Consider the following 23,984-nt stretch of genomic DNA (forward strand, 5'->3'; position numbering starts at 1 on the left):
ATATCATATGATTACTAAAGTTTCTCACCGACGATTGCATCAGTGGAATCAAGGAAGCATTGCTCCTTCTTTCATTAGTTATCTACCAATTTCTTTGGAAGCTTAACTCACAGATGTGTTGTTTTTCATAGCTTATGTCCATTAGGATTTCAATTTCATGTCATTTTTTTCAAATTTTTATTGTTTTCTTTATTAACCCCCTTGTTAGAATAGAACATCATACTAGTTGTATTGTTAGATTGCATTCATTAAAAACATAAAAATACAAAAACATGGTTCTTTTTTGCATATTTTATTTTGACGAGTGTGCAAATTCTTCATCTCATTCGAAATCAAAATGAACTAGCAAAGGCCTCCTTGTGAACAATCACATTTATCTTCAATTGAATCGATTCTAGTAGGTCACAAGATCACCCAAAACCTTGGAGTTGATTCACAAGATCAGCTTTTCAAGAGAGGAGTTTGCAAGAATTCCTACCATTTAGCATCGTGCATAATGACAGCTCAACAAAAAGTGGTGCTAGAAGGAGAGCCACACTTTTTGATTCTTGGAAAAAGTGGAAAATTTTCCAAAGTTTCAAAATTTTGCACTTTTAAAAAAATTTGCACTTTCCACAAGTTCAACAATTTTTTTGAGTTTTTGAGAAATTTAGGTGTGCAGCTCTGCAGGTCCACAGATCCATAGGTGCATAGGTGCACAAATGTGCACAACTCTATGGTATGTTTCATTTTGTGAGAAAATGTACTTCTATAGAGGTGTGCTTTGTCTAGAGTTGATGCAAAATGGAGAGTTTTGATCTTGAATCCCCCTTTCAGTGAGCATTAAGATATTCACCAAGTGTCCACAAGTTTCTTGAGCTTACCCACTTTCAAAAACCACATAGTGATAAAGGAATACAATGAATTCAACCACTTTCATTCAAAATTTCATCATCTTCTTCAACTCCACCTCCACTCCAACCACCTGGTGGACCACCACGTATTCCAATAGTTCCACCTCAACAACCACCTTTAGGTCCACCAAATCCTCTGATGGCCTTTTTCGCAAATGTTGTAGACTCACCAATAAACTTGAGAGGTGCACTCCATGACCTCCCCAAAAATCTGAAGAAGTTTTTTTGAAGGTTTTTTTATGGAGAAACATGAACTGTCAAAGACCATATTAAAGTATTCAAAGAAATTTGCAATCGAAAATAGATTGTGAACAAGGATATGGTCCTTTGTTTATTCCCCTACTCTTTGGGGGAAGTTGCTTACGATTGGTATGTCAATTTGCCACCTGGATGTATCAAAGATTGGGACACCTTTAAAAAATTATTCCTAGAAAAATTTAAAAATTTTGTCATCCCAATAGTAATACATCAACAATTCATATCAATTAAAAGGGATCTAGCTAAGATAGTTTTGTGCTTCAATCATTGCTTTCATATGGTGTATCACAGGTTGGAAACACCATATACTATACCAATTGAAATAGCCATTCAAATTTATTTGAATGCTATGGACCCTCTTACTGCTATCTTTCTGAGAAGGCTTCCTATAACAGATATTGATACAATGGAAAAGGTCTTCATAGAAGCAATAACTTTTACTAAGCAAGACAATCCTAATGGAGTGGGATTGATGCTTCTAGCTCAAGCTATCACGGTAATGCCAACATACCCTATTGGAGTACCCACTATGCCTAGTCAATTCATACCCATGAACCCACTTCCATTACAATAGGCACATGCTCTACAAAATCCCACTCTAACATATCTAGGGTATGAACCTCCAAAAGTCGCTTTCTTTGAGCAAAAGGCAGTAGTACCCACTAAGGCAAAAAATAACTTTATTTCCAAATTTGGTTAGATGAAAAAGACCATCTCACAAATGAACAATGAATTGAATCATCTTAGGTTGTCACAAGGACATAATAACAACTTCCAAATAAATAATGTTGGTCCTTACAACAACAATCATGGCCAAAATTATAACAGGAACTTCAATGGGAACAACAACAATGCAGGAAATAATAATGGAGAGAACAACTTCAATCCTCCCGATCAAAATAATGGTTTCTAGATACAAAATAGATAGTGGAACACCCATCCAAATAATGGAAGTATTCCTATAGATAATAATAATAACAACATTTAGTATGTAGCTATCAATTAGTATGACGATGGTCACAACGCACCTAACAATGATGGTTCATACTATAATGGAAATCAAGAGATGGCTCAAAGTTCACAAGTAAATGACAATACTCCCCCTATGCAATTTAACACTATGCTATTAGAATCCGAAAGCTCCATGTAGAATGCATAGGTGGAACAATCAGCTAGTGAGGATTTTTTATTCCCATTTAGCCAAGAACCTGAACTTTAGCATGAAGAGATGTTTGCTATTTGCAATGACAATCAAAATAAGTACAACTTGAGAAGTAGAAAGGAACCTCTAATAGATTTAATTCCTCCAACATGACAGCCAACTCCTCCCAATCCAAGGGTGAGCACAAATCCCACACCAATTAAACAACCATCTAGAGGAAAATAAAATCAAAACCAAGTGAATGTACCAACAATATTGAAAAATCCTGCTTGGTTTGCTAAAAAAATATAGTGCAGTGGAGGACTTGAAATGAACAAAGGCCAATATACCCATGTTTGACATGTTGTAAAACTATCCACAACAACAAGAAGCACTCATGAAGGCCCTAGACCATACAAAGACTTCAGACAATGCAAATACTACCCCTCAAAAGACAGTGTTAGAACAAGTTAACATTGTGGAGGCATTGCCCACTATGTTTAAAGACAAGGTAGAGGTGCCACTATTTTTTCTTAATATCAAAATATATGGGAAGAATCTTCATAATTTCCTTATTTATTCTGGAGCTTCATGCAATGTCATGTCGTTATCCATAGCACAAAAGTTAGGGGTCACCTCTCAACCTACCAACTGGATAGTGATATAGTTGGACAAAATAGAGTTGAAAGTCATAGGTGTATTGGAGGATGCGTAAATACAATTAATAGTTGACCCACAAATTCAAGAAATCATTTATATACATGTGGTTAATATCCTAGAGACATATGGATTACTGTTCAGTAGAGAATGGAAGAAGTGTTTAAAGGGATAGTTTTTCATAGATTTCACTCAGCTTTGGTTATAACATGGAAAGGTATAAATAGCCAAATCAAAATAGATGCAAAGACAAAATTTAAAAAGATGATCACAGATTACAATGCTCCTAATGAGGTAGCCTTCTTACAAATAGATTTAGGTTCTTATAAGGTGATGGTTTTTGATACAGCTTCGACCAAAAAACCAAATGATCAAGATATGGACTCCATGATTTCAACCCTAAAAGATGAGGTTGTAACACAATTCATAGACCATATGATGGCTAATTTACAATGTCTAGGAGAAGAATTTTATCCCAATATCCTCCTCCTTCCAGGATTTTGTTAATTACATAATGTTAGCCATTCAGAGTTTGAATGTTCATCATGTCAAGAAGTAGTTGCTAAGGTATTAACACAAATGGTGGGAATAAAGAAAGTTGTTGACCCACAAAAGGAACCTACAAAAGAAAAAAGTCTTACAAACACATTTAATGTTGTTGAAGAGATTGAAGGGGAAACTGAAGATCTAAATGCATCATATAGTGATACCTCTTCAGATGGCAGAGGTTTGTCTTCTCCTCCACCTAGAATTATTAAAGTACAAAGAAGAAGATGGTACATAAAAGGTCAAGGATCGACTTTAGTGGTCATTCATCCTCTACCTAAAGTTGAATAAATTTAAGAACTAATAGGGGAAATTCAAGATAAACAAGAAAATCACACACTTCCTCTATCAAAAATTCACAATGAAGAATCATCAAATCTGCCTCCCAAAAAATTACAATGGACTCCTAAGAAGCAATCCTTTAAAGCTCTGATAAAAGAGAAAATGAGGGAAAATAATCATAAGGTTAGAAAACCAAAGGAAAGCCCAATTTGGATGCTTTTCTTTGATGGTTCCAAATGCAAATTGGGAGGTGGTGGAGGTATTGAGTTAATTGGTCCAAAAGGTAAGTCTTTCTATGTAGCATATTGATTGCAATTTAGATGTACTAACAATGTTGTAGATTATGAAGCATTGGTTTAAGGACTTATTTTTACACTAGAGAAAGTAGTTACAACTCTCATCATTGAAGGAGATTCTCAGTTGGTTATCTGACAAGTGAAATCACTATATTCTTCTAACAATAAGAGGTTGCTTGCCTATAGGAAAAGGGTATGGGATCTATTAGATAATTTTGAAGCTTTGAACATAAAGTCTATTCCAAGAAGGAAAAACATTGTAGTAGAAACCCTTGTTATTTTAGTGAATGCATTATAGCCAGTTGAAGGAACAAAGTTGAAACAATTTTTAGTTTAATTGGTTGCTGCTCCATCAATTCCTAACAATATCACAAACTTCCAAGTTTTTTAGGATGATCAACATATTCTAGAATTTATTATGTGCAATGGACACTTTAAGGTACAACAAATATATGACACCCTAGATGAAACACCTGAGGATATTGCAACTCAAGATGAAGATGGAATCTTGAACTTGAAAACTAATACTATTCCTAATGGGATGATCATGATGAATCTGTGTTTAACAAAAGAACCACTAAAGAAAAGGTAACTGAGGAATTTGATTCATACAATTTAGGAATGGAAGATGATCCAAAGATGGTAAGGATTGGGAAAGCATGTAGTTTACAGGAAAGAGAAGACATGCTCAAATTGCTCATAGAATATAAGGATGTCATCTCCTAGAGCTATGAATATTTGAAGACATATGATCCTCGGATCATTACGCATGATATTCCACTCAAACCTAGCACCAAACCTTTCTGAAAAAGGCAAAGACCTATCAATCCCATCCTCAAGCCTTTGATAATGAAGGAAGTCAAGAAATTTCTAGATGCAAAAATTATTTTCCTCGTGCATCACTCTACATGGGTGGCTAATTTAGTTCTTGGATGAAAGAAGACCGAATAGATTTGACTTTGCGTAGATTTTCACAATTTGAACTTGGAATCTCAAAAGGAAAATTACCCATTTCAATTGCTAGATGAAGTGCTACAAATTGTGAATGGCTCAAAAATGATGTTTTTCTTGGATGGATATTTAGTCTATAATTAGGTAATGGTAGAAGAAGAAGATAGACTAAAGACTACCTTTACAACCAAATAGGGAACCTTCACCTATAGGAGAATGTAATTTGGATTGATTAATGTAGGGGCTACATTTTAGTGGGCCACGGATGAAGCTTTTAAAGGATTGATTAATAGATGTATAGTTATCTATATGCATGACTTGACTATCTTTTTAAAGGATCAAGCTACTCACATTGCTGATCTAAGATAGATGTTCAATAGGTGTCATAAATATGGCATATCTCTCAATCCCAAGAAGTTTTCATTTGGGGTCACCAAGGTAAAACTCCTTGGTCATGTCATTTTTGAAGCAAGCATCTCCATTGATCTTGATAGAGTTGAAGCCATTTTGAATTTATCACCCCCCAATAGTTGGAAGGAACTCAAGTCTTTCTTTGGGAAGATAAATTTTGTACAAAAATTCATAAGTGGATTTGTAGAGATTGTGTGTCCTCTTAATGATTTGCTCAAAAAGGGAGCTAAAATAGAATGGGTTCCTAAGGTAAAGAAATCATTTGAGGATATTAAGATAGCCATCTCCATGGCTCCATTATTGGTAAGCCCTGATTACAAACTTCCCTTTAAGATATACTCTTTCACTTTAGATCATTCGTGTGCAGGGATCTTGACCCAGAAGAAGGAGAAGGAAGATGAAAGACCTATTACTTTTATGAATTTCCCACTAAGAAATGTTGAGTTGAATTATTCTAACCTTGAAAAATAGTCTCTTGCCTTGGTTAAAGTAGTGAAGAAGTTCCACCATTTCATATTAAGGAGTAAGGTGTAAGCTATCAAACCTAACCTATTAGTGAAGACATTGTTGATGCAAAATGAACTTGGTGAAAGGCGAGGTAAATGGATGGTGATACTTCAAGAGTTCAACCTAGAGATCCAACCTATGAAATTAGTCAGAGGTCAAGGATTGTCAAGAATGATAATTGATAACTAGATTGGCGATGAAAAGAAATTTGAGTTTGAGAAAGAAATAAATACTAAAGATTAGAATAAAATGATAGTATCCCAAGTTGACTTTGGTCAAGGTGTGGTAATAGATGTTTGGTACCAGGATATTATGTACTACCTCTTATAGAATCAATGCCCCAGTTGGATGAATAGTTCACAATGTAGGGAACTTAAAATGAAGTGCAAGTCCTATATGCTACAAGACAACAAGTTATTCAAAAGGAACTATGAAGCGATCTATTTAAAATTCTTAGGACATAAAGAAGTAAAGGAAGTCCTAGAAAAATTTCATGACAAGTATGGTACAGGGCATGGTTCAACAAAAGTGATGGCTCATATGAGTTTAAGATCAAGATATTTTTGGCCCACAATATTTAAGGAAAATTTTGAGCATGTGCACTCTTGTCACATTTTTCAAACTAGTGATAATAGATAAAGACACCTAGCAATGCCACTACAACCTATATATGAGGTATGCCCTTTCACAAAGTGGGGGCTGGATTTCATTGGTCTAGTCAATCCACCATCATTAACTGGACACACCTACATTCTTATAGCCACTAATTATTGTATGAGATGGAGAGAAGTAGAAACTTTTAGAAATTGCACTGCTAAGGTGGTGAGAAATTTCTTAGAGGAACACATTGTTACTAGATTTGGGATGCCATTCACTCTAGTGTGTGATAATGGATCAGCTTTTGCATCAGTATTCTTGACTCAATGGGCATTTGAAAATAAGGTTATTATCAAGTTCTCTTCAAATTACTTCCCACAAGGAAATGGGGTAGCAGAATCTACAAAGAAGAACTTGATTACAGTAATTAGATGATTGTTGAAGGAGAACACTAGAGATTGGCATATGCAACTCAAATATGCTCTATGGACAAATCAAATGAGGGTCAAAAATTCTTTGGGGACTTCTCCATATTTTCTTGTCTACAAACAAGAACTAGGATTCCTATTTTTAAATTCATGAGTGGGTACGCTGAAGATGCTAACAAAATACAAATTATATTGATGAATCTTTTAGAGATGGACAAGAAAAGTATAGCTACATTGGAGCACATGGCTAGACATCAAGTTGTTGTGAAGAGATGGTTCAACAAGAGAGCCATGATAAAATTGTTCAGGATTTTTGACCTTGTTCTACTTTGGGATAAGGTGAAAGAAAAACTAGGTAGCCATACCAAGTTTCAATGCTTGTGGACTGGTCCTTATTAGATTGTAGAAATCCTTAGAGAAAAGACTTTTAGGCTCAGTTCCTTATAGGGGAAATTTCTTCCCTTGCCAATAAATGGGCAATTTATGAAACATTATTTTGAGACCTAAAAGAACCAGAAAAAATTAAAATTAAAATATATAAAAAACAAAAGTTAAAAAAATAATAATAAGAAGTTAAATTTTATTTATGCAATTAGTTAGATTTTAATTTCTACAAGTGTGTTTGTTTTTAGTTGTGTGTTTTCTTTCAATCATGTCTTTGTTTCCAAATTCATGTCAATCGTAGGGGGTAAGGTGCAGTTGAGATTTCATCTTGAGATATTTTGCTAACCACTCTTTTGGTTCTAATTTTAGGAGGAAGTATTTCTTTGTAAAAATATTCAAACAATTGTGTGTCTTATACCAATTGAGCAATGGATGTTGCTTGCAGAAGTAGGGATATTTTCAGTCTTAAACTCAGGATTCTAAACCAATGAGCTCTCAACACATGGCTAACTTAAAAAATGATTGTCTCAAATGTTGTTGAATTGAGGTTGAAGATAGCAAGGGATAATTCAAACCCTAATTGGTTCAAACAAGAGGGGTCTTCTCAAAGGATTGCTAAGATCATTGTTTGGCGTGAGACTTTCTAAAAATTTCTAAAAGAGGAATGCAAGGGATGTTTACAAAAGATTGAATCCAAGAAATGACACTAATGTCCTTGCAACATAGTCTAAGCATAGTCAGGATAGAAAAGAAAATAAAAAATATGAAAAAATAAATAAATAAATAAAATAAAATAAAAGAACAGTGTTAAGACCAAAGGATTCTAAAAGATCTGAAAAGGCAAAAGATACATTTTCAAAATGAGGTATCTTGTACTAAAAAATTGCTTCATTAAGTAGTGATATTATGAAGTACATGGAGTGATTATTTAAAATTTTCCAAAAAAATTAAAAGAAAGTGACATCCAACTAAGAGCCCTTTAACTAATTCTCTTATCTGGTCAAGCAAGCGATCAGTAAACAACTTTTGTGAAGATTCTTAATGAATGAGCCAAGAAGGGTGGAAAATTATTTCTATGTTGTCAGAAAACTTTGATAGACTGCATCCTAAGATGTCAACGGGAATGAATACAAAAATCACACACTAAGCTTGAAGGTTTTGGGTCTTGAATTTTTGACTATAAAGTCATTCGAAGTACACTTGAAGCATTTGACATTCAGTTGGTGTTTGACACACATTGAAAGAATGTTTATAGATGAAGAAATGCCTTTGTCATTTCTTCCTTTCATCAAGGTTATTTTTTTTGGTTCCACAATGTGTGCCCCATTTTCTAATCAAAATGGGGACCCCCTACATTTTTTTTTGCATTTGGGCTAATTATGAGGTCCTACCTCTCCTTAAGTTCATGTCCTAGTTCCTAGTTAGAAAAAGTCAAAAAGTTTAAAAGTCAAAAATTCAAAAAAAAGAGGGTGTCGACCAACACACCTATGCTAGTGTGTGATTTGAAAAGGTACAACCTCCTTTGGTGATGCACAAAGTGTGCACTTATACACCTATGCAACTATGCATTTTGTGCACCACCAAAGGAAGGGTGGGGCTATATAATCCCCCACCCACCTCCTCATTCCTTACCTTATGTTTTCTCCATATTTTTCAAGTTCTCACACCACAGCCAACATCCACACATCTCTCACAGTCACAAACTCTACCAAATATAATAGTATCACACCTTCCTAGGTGTGTACTCCTCCTGCCTACACATAATTGAAATAGCACACCTTCCATTTGCAAAATCTAGATGCATAGGTGTGCACCCACAAAAAATGAAAAAATTCAAAACAAGTACAACTCTAAGGGGTGTGCAATCATGCACCTAATATGGTGCACTACTATGCACCCCAAACATGCAAGCCTCAATGGATTAGGTGCACACTAGCACACTCAAGTAGGTGCGCTAGTGTGCAGCTCTAAAAAAAGAGTTGAAACTTCAAAAACAAAGAATGAAAACTTTAACCTCTATGTCCCTCACATGAAACTGAGTAAAATTGGTTGCACACTTGCACACCTGACTGGATGCACAAGTGTACACCAGGTATTCCAAAAGACTAATAAAAAATAATAAAGGGGTGTGCAAGTGTGCACCCATAACATAAAACCCAAGAACCAAATGAGGAGCACACTTACACTCTTGATTTTTAAATTTTATTTTAAGAAAAGGAAATGAATAGGATTTTTTTTATGCATTTAATTCTTGGATTTTTTCTAGGATGAGACTAACTTTTATTGTAATCTTCCCATTCTTGACTTTGAACTAATGGACATCTTTTTTTTTCATCTAGATATCATGCAATTATCATCTAGTGAGAGAATGGCACCAAAGCTTGTAGAGTTCAAGTTCCAAGGTGTCGCATCAAAATCAAGATTCTAGGATGATTATGCAAAGATTAAGGGTAAAAACTTGGGGCACACTAATTTGGTAGAATTCCTCAGGATATGCAACAAGCCCAAGGAGAGATTGGCTTTGGTATCTACATTAATTTGATCAAGGTTGGTGAACATAGCTTCACACCCAACATCAGTACAATCCTTAGAGCTAGTAATGACACTAGCACAACACTTTGTTCCCAAGGAAGGGTAGTGAAGAGAATGATTGGAGAAGTTGTTCTTGACCTCTGACCTGACAACATTGAGAGGGTCTTTCATCTCCCTAAGGTGGATCAATTCATCAAACTCACTTATGAGGTAGCTAAAAGATGGTATAAGGAACACCTAAAAGAGGTGATAGATATCATTCAATCTTCCTATCTCATTGAGATGACTCCTTTAGGGAAGATAATAGGAAAAGTCAATAAGACAAGGGGGTATATGAAGGAAGTTATTGTATACTATATCATTCTTCTGAGTAGTGTAATGGGTCTACCAGCAGCTAGACACTTGAATGTTTTCATGGTTAATTTTATTGAAACTATCAAGATGGAAAGGATGCCACTTGATTGGGCCACAACATCGAGTGAAAACTTGTGTGAACAATTGGAGGTAGTCAAGGACAAGAAGAAGTTCCACATGACTTCATATTTGGTATACTTGTTAACTGCTAGGGTGATAAACTATTTTGGGTTGTATAGGAAGGGCAGCATGCAGGATCCCAATGCTTGGCCACACATCATCTACCCTTAATTGGTGAAGAAGAATCTCTCAAGATAGAGAAAAGAATACAAAATCATGAATGATGCATTCATATTTTCTATCATCTAATTCATAGAGGGAGACTATGAAAAAGGACTATCTAATGATACAGTAGTACATATAATAGCTCTCAAGGCCTATTACATTCAGTTCAAGATATTCACATATTTAAGGGTAGTTGGTGCCACTATCAACCCAAAGAAGCTCCCTAGATATCCTTGTGATAGACTGGTCTTATTGGAGATTGCATGAAAGATTGAATTTACATATGATAGGGTAAGGAGACAACAAAGACCATGTTGGACATGGCCCCTAGTCATAGGACCATATCAAGTGAAGTAGAAATAGGATATTCTATCTTTTGAATGGGAGTGGGAATAATATCCCCTTGAGGAGTACAATTATCCCAAGCCTTATTTTGACAATATTAGGAAAGTTAAGAGTTTGGAAAGTAGAGAATTTCACCATGAAGAGGTTATTGAAGACCATTGGATGAATGCAACAAATGACTATGATGTTTATATCAGGGACTATTGTAGGATGACTTTTTATTTAGCTAAGGCTTTAAAAATAAGTATTCCTAAAGAGATATTGTAGCAAGATTCTAGGGACCTACTAGACCCTCTATTCAACATGGAAAAAATTGGAGAGAGACCTATAATGAATATTAAGGTTGACAAAGAGGAGAGTGATAATATAAATTGTAGGACAAGGTACATCATTAGGATGACATAGGATTGGATCAAGAAACCATTCCAACTTGATCCAATACCTAACACGGTGATTTTTCATGCACAAGCCCACCTAGGAAAAGGTAGAGGGAAGAAGGTTATTATTCCTACCTTTATGGCCTAGTCACCAATAAGGCCAAAAATAGTATACCAACTAGATAGGCTAGTTGGATATTATCACCCTTTGGAGAGGAAAGAAAAGGGCAAGAGAAAGAAGAGTTCTCCTCAAAGGGCCTAAATAGAAGAGGGTGAAGCATAAGCATCTCCTTAGCAGTAGGAAGAAAATGTGCAAGGATCAGAAGATACTAGAGCTTCCCAAGTCTAGATAGATCCTCAATTGCCACTAGTTGTGCCCAACCAAATAGAGGGAGAAACCCAACGAATTGCTCCTCCTTCACAAACAAAACTAGCATCCCCTTCTGTGCCCAAGAAATAGAAAAAGATTAAGATCCACATGAAGAAGAGGAAAAGGGTAATTAAGATAATGGTTCCTTTCTCATCTATCCTCAAACCTATTCCTAAAGGAGAAGAAGAAGAAGAGGAAGATGAGGAGGAAGATGTGCCTCTACAGAGAAGAAGCTAGCTAGCTAGAGCTATAGAACAAGAAAAGAGGAGAAGTTCCATGGTAACACTGCCATTTTCCCCATAGGATCCTTTAGAAGTTTATTCTTTATAAGATGAAGTACAAAAATGGGTGGATAAGTAGGATGTGGAGGGTGATTATGTGTTTAAAATGTCAATTTTTTACTTCATTCCTGTGGGAACAGAATTGGTTGGGGATAAGATTCTGGATACCCCTACAAGTGAACCCCAATAGGAGGACTGAACATAGATGCTTCTAGAATCACAAGGTCCTGATCTTACTCCCCCATCCCCACCACAAGTAATGATGGTGGATAAAGGCTCAGTTACTCCTCTACCTCCAATTTTTGAAGAAGAACAAGTTCAAAAGGAACTAGAAGAGGAGCCACAAAAAATGACAACTGATGAAGTGTAAAAAGAGGGATAGATAGTAGAATATTCTCAACTATCCTCCCAATACATTGAGGTGCAAGCTATAGGATCCATAGATATAGATACAACAAAAGGAGAGCCCTCGCAAAGACAAAGAACTCTGGGGAAGAGTGATAAGGGAAAGGAGGTAGCCAAACATACTCCTTCATCCTTGAGAGGTAGGCCTTCAAGTGAACAAATTCCAAGGTGGCTAAGAAAAGAAATAATGAGAAGCATGAAACCATAATTCTATATAGATTAGGAGGATATCATTGAATTGGCTGAGGTCTTGAATAAACTTGAATCCCTATCACATGAAGTGAGACCACTGGCATTTATCAATAGCACTAGAGATCAGGATTTGTTTGCTCAAGTGGTCATCCCTCCTCCTAATGTAGATGCATAAATCTTGGACCCACACAATTATCAAATCAAAGAGGTCATACTTGGGAGTCCCACATTAGATATGGATAGACTGATGGTGACCATGGGAATAAAGGAAGTTTTTAAAAGTATGGACCAGGAAGGGGTTGAACTTATAACACTTCAAAGGAAAAATGAAATCCTAAAAGGATATCTAGCTAAAGTTGTTAGTCCCCTAGACCTCGATTAGCTTGAGAAGACCCTAAATGATGTACTCAAAGAAGGGAAGGGTGTGCATCTGGACCCATTTTTGAAATCCTATCAGAAATCGCGAGAAAGTTTTGAAGAAAAGGGTGTTTTGATCATCCAAAGGAATCTAAAGTTATTGCATGCTATGCAAGAGAATGAAAATAAGATGGTAGAAATTTTGAAGTAGGATTTTAGCATCATGGATGAAGTGCATGTTTGGAGCAAAGATGTACAAATTTTGCAAGCTATAAAGGGATAGAGATATAGGATTTTGATAGAAGTGTATATAGTGGAAGAGTTAGATTTAATTGATGATTGGATTAAGAAGATTGAAAATAGTAATAAAGTAATGGAAACATTACATGTGGAAATCCATTAGCTCAAGGGCCAAGCTTGAGAGTGAATTTTGGAAGTAGAGAGGCATTATAGTGATGTGTGCTTAGAGATTTTTGAGGATGAGGAATAGGAGAAGTTATTGCCAGTAGAAGTAGTAGTGGAAAAATTTAGGAAGATTTTTGAAGGAGCATCTAATGATGAGGACATCCAGCAGGCCTTTAGAATAGAGGAGGCCTTATTAGAGTTGGATACCAAGTTTGAGTACTTTTCTAAGACTTTAATTGAGGTAGACAACCATAGACAAAAGATCAAAGACAAATATTAGGCTTTAGATTTATTGGATGCAACAAAGATTACTAAAATTATAGAGAAATTCAAGGGCAAACATCTAGATGTAGCTTTGGGATGAAGTGGAACAAAACTCAGAAGGAAAATTTTTAATTTTGACACTAAGTAAAATTTTGAGATTTTGGACCATTTTAAGGTGCACAGGTGTGTAGGTTTGTAGGTCTGCAAGTGCACTTTTCCAGAAGTGCAATGACAGTTAACTACCAATTCCAAAAATAGAGCTTTTTGTGCATTGGAAATGCATTCTAATGATAGTTTAACTCTGATAGATGCCCAGTAAAGGATCAACTTCCATTTTTGGCACTTCCAGACACTTCCACTTTGACTGAAGGCTTTCTTATTCTTTCTCCTCTCATAAATTCTTTGTTTTTAACATGTAAAGGCTCATGCATCTAATCAATGAATAAGAAATGGATGGAGTCTTACTTAGCACCAGTTTGATTGTTAGTTTGCATATAATTAGTTTGTTTTATTAAATTAAAAGAATTTTATTGCATAAAGATATCTCTCACTCTCAACAAAAATTGAGGAGATGATTTCTTATAAATACTCCATTGTAATATGTAATTGGGGTCGTCATTATTTTGCAATAAATTTATGCTTTTGGTGCTCACATTTGGAGTGTAGTAATTCTTGTCTAAATGTGTCATTGTTTTGTGAATTTTGTTCATGGAATTGTGATTGATCAAAAAGTTTATTACTTTATTTCTGGTTGTGTGATCTCTTTAGTTCTAGTATTTGCTACGATTTTAAAAATTCTACCTATGTATCTAGCTTGAGAATAAATCATTGAATTGTACCTAAATAACCTTTTGTCTCACATGAGTACACTTGCTATGGCCTTTCAATTTGATAAAGAGTGAAATATCATACAATTACTAAAGTTTCTTATCGATTATTGCATCAGTGGAATTGAGGAAGCATTGCTCCTTCTTTCATTGGTTATCTATCAATTTCTTTGAATGCTTAACTTGCAGATGTGTTGTTTTCTATAGCTTATGTCTTTTAGGATTTCAATTTCATGTCATTTTTTTCAAAGTTTTTTTATTTTCTTTATTAACCCCCTTATTAGAATAGGACTTCATACTAGTTGCATTGTTAGATTGCATTCATAAAAAATACCAAAGTACAAAAACATAGTTCTTTTTTGCGTGTTTTATTTTGAAGCAGTGTACAAATTCTTCATCTCATTCAAAATCAAAACAAACCATAAAAGGCCTCCTTGTGAATAATTACATTCATCTTCAACTAAATGGATTCTAGTAGTCATGAGATCAGCCGAAACCTTGGAGTTGATTCACAAGATCAACTTTTCAAGAGAGGAGTTTGAGAGAATTCCAATCATTTAGCATCATGCATAACAACAACTCAACAAGATCTAGGGTTGGATACCTTGTAACTCTATGTGCAATCTTTTTTGGTGATTTTCACCGGTCTATTTTCTAATCATACAATATTGTCATGCATTATTCTCAAAACTATCTTTATCCATTTTGTTTTGGAGATATCAAGAAATTCTAGGGCATAGGTTAACCCACAAGTTAACCCTTTCTTCTCAAAAAAAATTTATTCCTCCTTCAATGCTCCATTTTCACACAATTTCCCATAGGTCTCCCTAATATCCAGGTCTCTTGTGCTTCCAACCTTACATGTATAGTAGTATCTAACATCTTCAATCATTAAAACTTGTAGTAGTATCATTGACAATGCACCAAATGGATCTTGTTTATAAGCTATTTCTAAAATAGCTCTAAAATTAGTTGTTTAATCTCATTTCTTATCAATTGCACATTGAAAACTTATTTTCCCTCTACAACCTTGGTTGTTGAAGAACTAGATGCCATTTCATAAAACTAAGTTTTGCAAAAACATAAACTGCAAAGCTTGGCACACAATAAATACCTTTTCAATCCTGCTAAGATGGTGTTGAACAGCTATTTAATCCATTTTCAAATGCTCAGAACAATTTCTCCAATTTTCCTATAGCTTTTCATGCTCTCCTCCAAATTTGAATGATGTCAACTGAGTAGAAATTGATCAAATAGCCCTTAAAACACTGCATTTAATGCTTAATGCTTACACAACTATAAGCTCAACTACAACAAAAAAAATTTGTTTTCTTGGAATCCATGTAATTTTCCATATGCTCAAAAATCATTATAAGTTTGGCCTACACTATTACTTATGATAGCTTGACATCAACTAGCATTTAGCTCAACAACCATGGTGAAAAACTTTTCATGCTTGATAGTAACATGAAAGCTAACAAATCTTAAAGATTTCTTCTAGGTTATAATCAATAGTTGCATCTGTATTCATGCATATATAATATTTTCAAAAGTAAATTCTTGGAACTAATGTATATTATATCATTTTAATTATCAATCTCACTTACCTCTTGATTGCTTAATTTGAGGAAGTGTGATCACCTAGCCCATTCGATGAAGTGATCCCTTCTGAACTTAATGTGCTACAATATTCCATTCTCTTCCATGTCTTATTCATCTCATCTCTGACATTCTCAACATCTTCCTTTCCTTTGCCTTTGTTGAAATCACTTCTTGGTGTATTTGACCTTGTTGGACAATTTTTGCTTATGTGACCAGTCTTCAAACAACTAAAACATGTGGTTTGACTCAACCATCTATAGTAATCACTTTTGAAATGTGTTTTAATACATTTCTTTGGAATATGTCCATACTCTTGAAAATAATGACAACTATAGCTAGTATTATAATCCTAGTTATAAGAGTTGTAATTGTGTTTTATCTTTGTCTACCTTTTTGATGACCACTTGGGCTTGGATCTGCACACAAAAGCTCTATGTCCATATTTTTGATAGTTGTAGCAATATCCTTCAAATATTTGAGTGTTCATGCTCATGGTTCTACATTCATGTGTCTAATGACCTTGCTTGTTGCACTTATGAAAGTGACCCATGTTCTTTTGCTTAACATTGTAATTTGTAGTTTTGCTCCTGCAAACATTAGCAGTATGTCCCAACTTTCCACAATTATGATGGGTTGGTTTGGAGTTCTTACCTTTGTTACTTTTCTTGACACTTTTGGATGATTCTCCTTCTTCAAGACTGGTGTAGCCTAATCTAGTAGTACCATCATTAGATCTAGGATATCTCATTAGTTTCAAAAAGTACTTGATGGAATAGCCAGGTTTGTTGAAACTTTTAGCAAACTCATTTTCCCTTTTAAGATCATTGGTCAATTGTTCATTTTGCAATTTCAATGTTGTGATCTCAAGGTCTTTACAATTTAGCTCATGATTGGCAATCATGACTTCATTCATTATCTCCAATTGCATGCTACCAATTCTTTGTACTTATGATGTTTTCTCCTCCAATATGTTGACCAATCTCCTCTTGTCATCTTCAATCATGAATTTTTCTTCTTTGACTTTCTTTTTCTATTCAATGACCTCACAAAGTAATACTAATTAGACTTCTAGTTCTCTCTTTAGATTTCTGACTTTTTCAATTAGGATTTCATTTTTTTTCCATCAGATCTACAACTTCTATATCAAATTCATTGGAGTTTCCATTTGCAAATAATTAATTAGTGTCAATCTCTTGGTATTGTGTGTCATTCTCTTCAATAACAATTTCCTTCCTTCTTTTCAATTATCTCTTTAACTTAGCTCTTGCTTCATTCGACTAATGTAGAATGAGTTGTATTTCAACCTTTTGGTTCTCAATAATATTTCCCAAATTGTAGACTTTCATTTCCAAGATCTTTCCTCAAAGTTGTAATGCTTTCCCTTTTAGAGAACAAAGCTCTGATACCAATTGTTTGAATTACAATAGGAAAAGTAAACTCTAAGAGAGGGGGGGTGAATCAATGTAGGGGGGGTGAATCAATGTATCAAACTTTTTTCCTTAAAAATCATTCATGTCACATCCATTTTACAATTCAACAAGTAAACTAAAATAACATATTATGCATGTACATCTAAAGCATGTAAATAAGTAAAAATTCACACATATATGACATAAGATATGATTTCCTAGAAACCCTCTAATGAGAAGGTAAAATTGGGGTGGGGATGACACTCACAAATCTTCACTACTGCAATTGTAAAGTGTATCTAATTAAGGTTACAATTGTTTGACCATAAAATATAATCTACCTTATTAAAGGTTTTCCCTATTGAAGGCTTACAAAGACTATTAGGTCTCACCCTGTTAAAGGATTTTAACACTTTGGTAAAAGTGTTCCTAATTAGAGGACTTCAACTCATAATTAAGTAAGAACCTTGTTAGAGGATTTCAACACAACCTGTTAGGACTACTCTATTAAGAGATTTAACTAATTCATCTATTAGAATGTCTCAGCAATGATCCTATAGTTAGCACTCTACTACTAGATAAAAAATCACCTCTTTCCATATATCCTTGATCCTCCTTTGATCAGATTTCATTGTTCTTTCCTTTCATTTCTTCCTATGTTCCTCTCTAACTAGTTCTGCAATGCAAATCAATTGATAACACCTTAATCACCATGAATATTGCATGCAAAATATCTTCAATTCTCATTAATAATTCCTTAAAAATTTTAGGGATTTTCTTCCTTAAGAAGACCTAGGTGACTTAGGGTTAGGTATGAATCAATGATAGTGATTCACCCATATTGTCACTTAAACCTTCCCTTTCTTTTTATTGGATACATGTAATGCATAGGAATTCACATTTAAGATTCATCCTTACCAACAAAGATCATAAAACAATGTTTAAGTCAGCTCAAAAATGGTTTACATAGTATTTTGTGCCAATACAAACAATTATGTCAAAATTTTATTACTCAGCATCTAAAGTCCCTGCTGCTCAACACTAACTATAACTTCATTTTTGTTACTCAGCATCTAAATGACTCAAGATGCACTACTTGTCTGGCACTTGAATCACTTAGCACATATTATTTGCTTGGCATCTGAGTGACTCGACACTTGAGTGGCTCAGCACTCACTGTTTACTCAGCATGCTCTATCTTATATGTTGTGCTCAGCATATATTACTTGTTTGGCATTAACTAAGTAAATGAACTATAATGACTTAAGTGTATAGATACTCACTTGTCAAAACCAATATGAGATCAACATAAAGGATTTTCATATTACTGTTAGGTTAACCTTGATTAAAGGATTTCAATAATAATACAATGGTTAGAAAGTAATAGTAGGTTGACAAATACAACTCACTTTTCAATAATAGATCATGATTTGGTCCAAGAGTTGACTCGTTGACTAGTCTCCATTAACATCTCCATCACTGATTCACTTGAAAATCCTTCAATCAAAAACTCTTCACCTCAACACTTAATTTTTCATCCTTTTGCTCAAGTTTGCCAATCAACATAATCAACAACTGGTCCAACATTTTTAAGTGATAACCTCTATTAAATTTATCCCTTGTACTTCCTTAAATAGGTAATTTGGATCTTTTTCTACATAAGCATCACTATAGATCTTAGGGTTAGGTTAGATTCATCAAATCCTTCCATCTTTTGATCTCCTCTTTTCTCTTCTAGAAACTTCTCCAAACTTCTCCTTGAATTCATGCATAGAAATGCTCAAACATAGTTTACCTTGTATTGGATGCTCCAACTCATCCATTCTTATCTTCAACATGCTTTTCATATTCCAATAATTCAATTGTGTTGACTGTAAGTCAAGATTTCCTCATAATCTGTCAATTTTTTTTCCTTTGGCTAACACTGGGTTTTGACACTCGGTCATCACTAAATTACTTGATCGATACTAACTATTTTGTCAAGCATACTCTCTAATACTTGTTTGATACTGATGCTCAATAAACACTATATTTTTCTCAGCTTATATTATTTCTCTGTCAACTCTAACATCACTCAACATAAACTTCTAATTCTTTAATTTTCTACTCTTTTTGTCGATCAAGCCTATGCATTTGGTCTTCTATTGATTACTTCGTCTAGGCTTTAGTACAACTGTCTTCTCCACTTTATGATTAAATAATCATATTATCTTGTCAATGTCCAACTAATCAAGTTCCCATTGTAGTTCCGCATAACTCAACCTTCCTCTAGGTCCTTTTGTTATGTCCTTCTTCTCAAATCATCTTGATATTGCACTCTACTCAAATAGAAATTGTCTTACCAATAAGGTTTAACATCAATGAAAACATAACAATTGTTCCTATTGTAGTTTCCAAACCCAATTCTATCCCCAATTTGGAGACATGCTTGTCCACTCAAATTTTGTATGGGTCTGAATATGGTTGGACTTCACCAATGCTTCCATCATAACTCCAACTCCTCCCACATTAGTAATGAGCACAACCAATAAATACTATTATCTATAGAATGTAAATTGAATTCCTCCATCCCCACACTCACACCCAATAGTTCCAAAAAGAGCATTTTTATCATAGAATGTAGTGTGTACATCAAACCATTTCTTTTCTTATGTGGATGTGCATGTGTGGATAGTGGGAATCACACTAGTACAAAACCAACAATATACAATTGAATAAACTACTAAAATTTGTAAATATATGCCAATTTTGATCATGTCACCAATGGTAGTTTATTTCTAGTCATTAATCTAGCTACATAATTTATGACTAAACTATTTGAATCATTAATTTGGTCACTAATTAAATCATTGATTTGGTTGTTGATTGTTAATAAAAGTAGTTTATTTAGTGGTTTATTTGGTAGTTGATTGTTATTAAATAGCAGTTTATTTGGTATTATATTTGGTAGTTGACTTGATAATAAATTTGGTAGTGGATTTGGTAGTTGATTTGGTATTTTCTTTGATAGTATATTTGGTAGTGGATTTGGTAGTTCATGTGCTCGTTTATTTGGTAGTATATTTGGTAGTTAATCTAGTAGTTGATTTGGTAGTTAATGTGATAGTATAGTTGGTAGTTGATTTGATAGTATAGTTGGTAGTTGATTTGGTAGTTTATTTGGTTGTATATTGGGTAATATTTGGTAGTTTATTTGGTAATTTATTTGGTAGTTTGTTTAATCATATTAGGACATGATGGAATTGAACCACCATCCTCCTACTTGTAAAGTAGCTGCTCTTCTATTGAGCTAGTACCCTTTAAAGAATAGTAGTGTTTTTAAATGCATAATATAAATATCAAGAGAATGGTTTCATTGTCAAATTCATTTTATGTGGACTTTTCCCCTTATTATAATAAATTCATTATGTGGCTTGTCTAATAAAATACAACATTATGTGATAAAAAAGAATAATTTGATGTTGAGACTATTGTGATATGTCCATTCCTTGATATTTTAATAAGAGGTTTAAAAAGACATTAAGACAAAATATTATTTTAACATAAAATAACACTCATATAGAATTTAAATCATCTAGAACAACACATGAAAGTAAAGCAAAAAATATTTTATTCACTTGTCATTATTACCTTTGGACTGTTGGCAAGTGAATGCACAAGAATATCAATACTTCTAAAATCTCATTTAACACTATTTTCAAGCTTTTATCAAATGGAATGTAATGAAATACTCTTACCTTGAACTGAATTCTTACTACAAGTAGTCAAAATAACAAGTTAAGAACTAGAAATGTGTCATGCTAGTCCCCATGATCACATTTTAATAGGCAAGAAAAAAAAGATAATATCTAAATTAAATACCACACAATTCAATTGAAAGAAAAAGTATACTGCGATTATATTTTAAAAGATAATAAAGCATAAAAGTAGTAACTTAACTAAAATATATCTACAAAGTCAAATTAGAAGCTCCAACATATCTTTTATTTGATTTTACCTGTACAACTAAAAAGGAAAACATTACTCCCCATACTAAAGAAACTATAGTTTATACAAACTATAAATAGAGGATAAGATGAGAAAATAGAAATCTATTTAGCCCCTACCTTATGGTAGGGAACTAATGTTCACGTTAGCCCCCATACCACGAGGGCATTAATTATTTTTATGAAAAAAAATATATTTGAAGAAAAGGTTTTGGGGCATTCTATTTTTTAATTAGTTATCACATTCTAATTTCTTAATTCTCATTGGCTATAGACCAATTTCTCAAGAAAAATTTTTATCTTTTAAATGAAAAATACTAGAAAAAATCTTGGTGACTTGAAATACCTTCTAAATCTAGCATTATGCTATAGAGTCATAGCTGCCATGATAGAGGACCTCTACACCTCATAGTGGATAGTGGAAATTTGAATGGTGATCTTGATTTGGGCCTTATGTGAGCACTTCATCACCTACTTCTCCCCCACCTACCTCCAAGAGATCTTCTTTTATTACCAACCCAGAGCAACAATAATGAGAAGTCCAGCCTAGAGTGACATAAATCCATTGATCAAAATATTAAGAGTGATTACACTAGTAATAACTTCTTGAATATCAGCCCCTATGAGAGAAAACCCATCCATTAGCCACAATAAAAGCCTAGCCTAGAGTGGATACTCCTCTCTGTAATGTTCAGCCAAATGGCAGCTAGTGATCGAGCCCAATTGAGCGACCAACTACTAAATTATCAACATAACACTTTCCTACATTAAGAGCCATAACAAAGAGTATCCAACAATTTCTTGAGCTTGCAAATTCCCTTCCAAATTTACCATATCCAAAACTACTATGTTCATCAAAAACTTGGGACTTGTAAATTACCAGTAATTTCTAGTCTTGGTTGATAAAGGCTCCAGATAAAATAGTTAAAAATATTAATCTTTCTTTAAAATTTTTAACTTTAAAATTATTGTATTTTAAAAGAAAATTAATAAATATAATATAGTTTCTAATTTAATTTTTAAATATGTTTATTTTTAAATATTTTTTAATTTTATATTGAATTTTAGATTAAAAATTAACAAAAAATTTGTATTTTGTATATTATATTTGGCTGTTTTAAAATTTTAATATTTTCTTCAAAATAATCAATTATAAGCTTATTAAAATATAAAATTATTTTTATATTTAACACTAAATTAATATCTTATATAAAATACAAATACTTTTCAACTTTTGTATCTTATATCTAACTTAAAATTTATATATGCTAAATTAAATCTTATCAATTAATATATAAACCTTTAAAATAAATTTATTAGATTATTTTTAAAAATAATAAATCTAATCATGTACAATTATATTAAGACAACATTTTTTTAAACCATCTCTTGAACTAGTTTTTGATATACAAGTGAGACAAAGACTAAGCTACTCTGTTAATCAAATTGTTAACATTGGCATCACATGACTCTGCTACATCTACCACAAATTGTTGCATCAAAAATTGAGTACCATTCTCCATATGGGAGGCTAGAGATGCTAATAGTTGTATGAGTTACTAAAAAAAATGTTAGAAATGTTAAAAGCTACATGCTCCAATTTTTACTTTTATAAGTATTAAAATTATTAAATAATTATATTTGTAGAAAGAAACTATGTTATTAAAAGTTGGGTGATTCTATGATACAAAGCCTTACATGTACAAAATGAGGATATCTTTAATTTCTTCAAGTGATTATTTAGCTTTCTAACTATTTTTAATCCTTACAGATTTACTTTTCTTGTTTCTAATTATGGATTATAATATATAAGCATGCCGATATAGTTGTATGTTAAATTGTATAAATATTAAAGTCAAGTTTTATAAAATGTAAAATTTCATTTTCATATTAGAAAAATAGTCCTTTTTTTAAATTTAATTTAAGTATCTTAAAAATGCAAACACCATAGAAAATATCAACCTTAGCAAATATACAAAGTGCAATGTACAAATATTTTAAATTTTTGTAAAGAAAAAGTGAAAAGATAAAAACAACTAGCAAAAATATCACCAACCAATTAGAAACAAGGAATAGTCTTTACAAAATAAATATAAAAATAATAAATAACAAAATATTACAAATATACAAATATTTTTATAATGCACTCAAACAAATTGTAGAAAAAGAGGTGAAAGCACAAGATGTGAGACTAACAAAACATGAATTTTACACCTTTATCTAAGCCAACAAAGACTCAATCCACAAACTTAAAAATTAAATCCATCTTGATTTACATATTAATTTGCATATTTGATTCCATGTTTTCAAAAAACAATTCATCCACTTTTCTTTTCCAAAAGGTAGGGACTCAAGTTCCATAAGAGCTCTTGTCTTGTTATGTCACTACATGATCTTTACATCTTAAGAAACATCCTTAAGTGTATCTAAATTGCATCCATAGGATAAAATTTAGAAATCCCCATCAATGATCCTACATTGATGATGAACCATAAGTTGAGATATTCAGCCATAAATTTGTTCAAACAAAGAAATCCCCCTAATGTTAGCATTTTGTCCCTAGAAAATATAATGCAATCCAAGAGCTGCATATCAATCTAAACATCAAGAAGGTCACCTATATGTTCTAGATTTAATGTACT

The sequence above is a fragment of the Cupressus sempervirens genome, chromosome 10 (genome assembly GCF_028749045.1).
Source record: "Cupressus sempervirens isolate cs-2001-9-10 chromosome 10, ASM2874904v1, whole genome shotgun sequence".
Taxonomy (NCBI): Eukaryota; Viridiplantae; Streptophyta; class Pinopsida; order Cupressales; family Cupressaceae; genus Cupressus; species Cupressus sempervirens.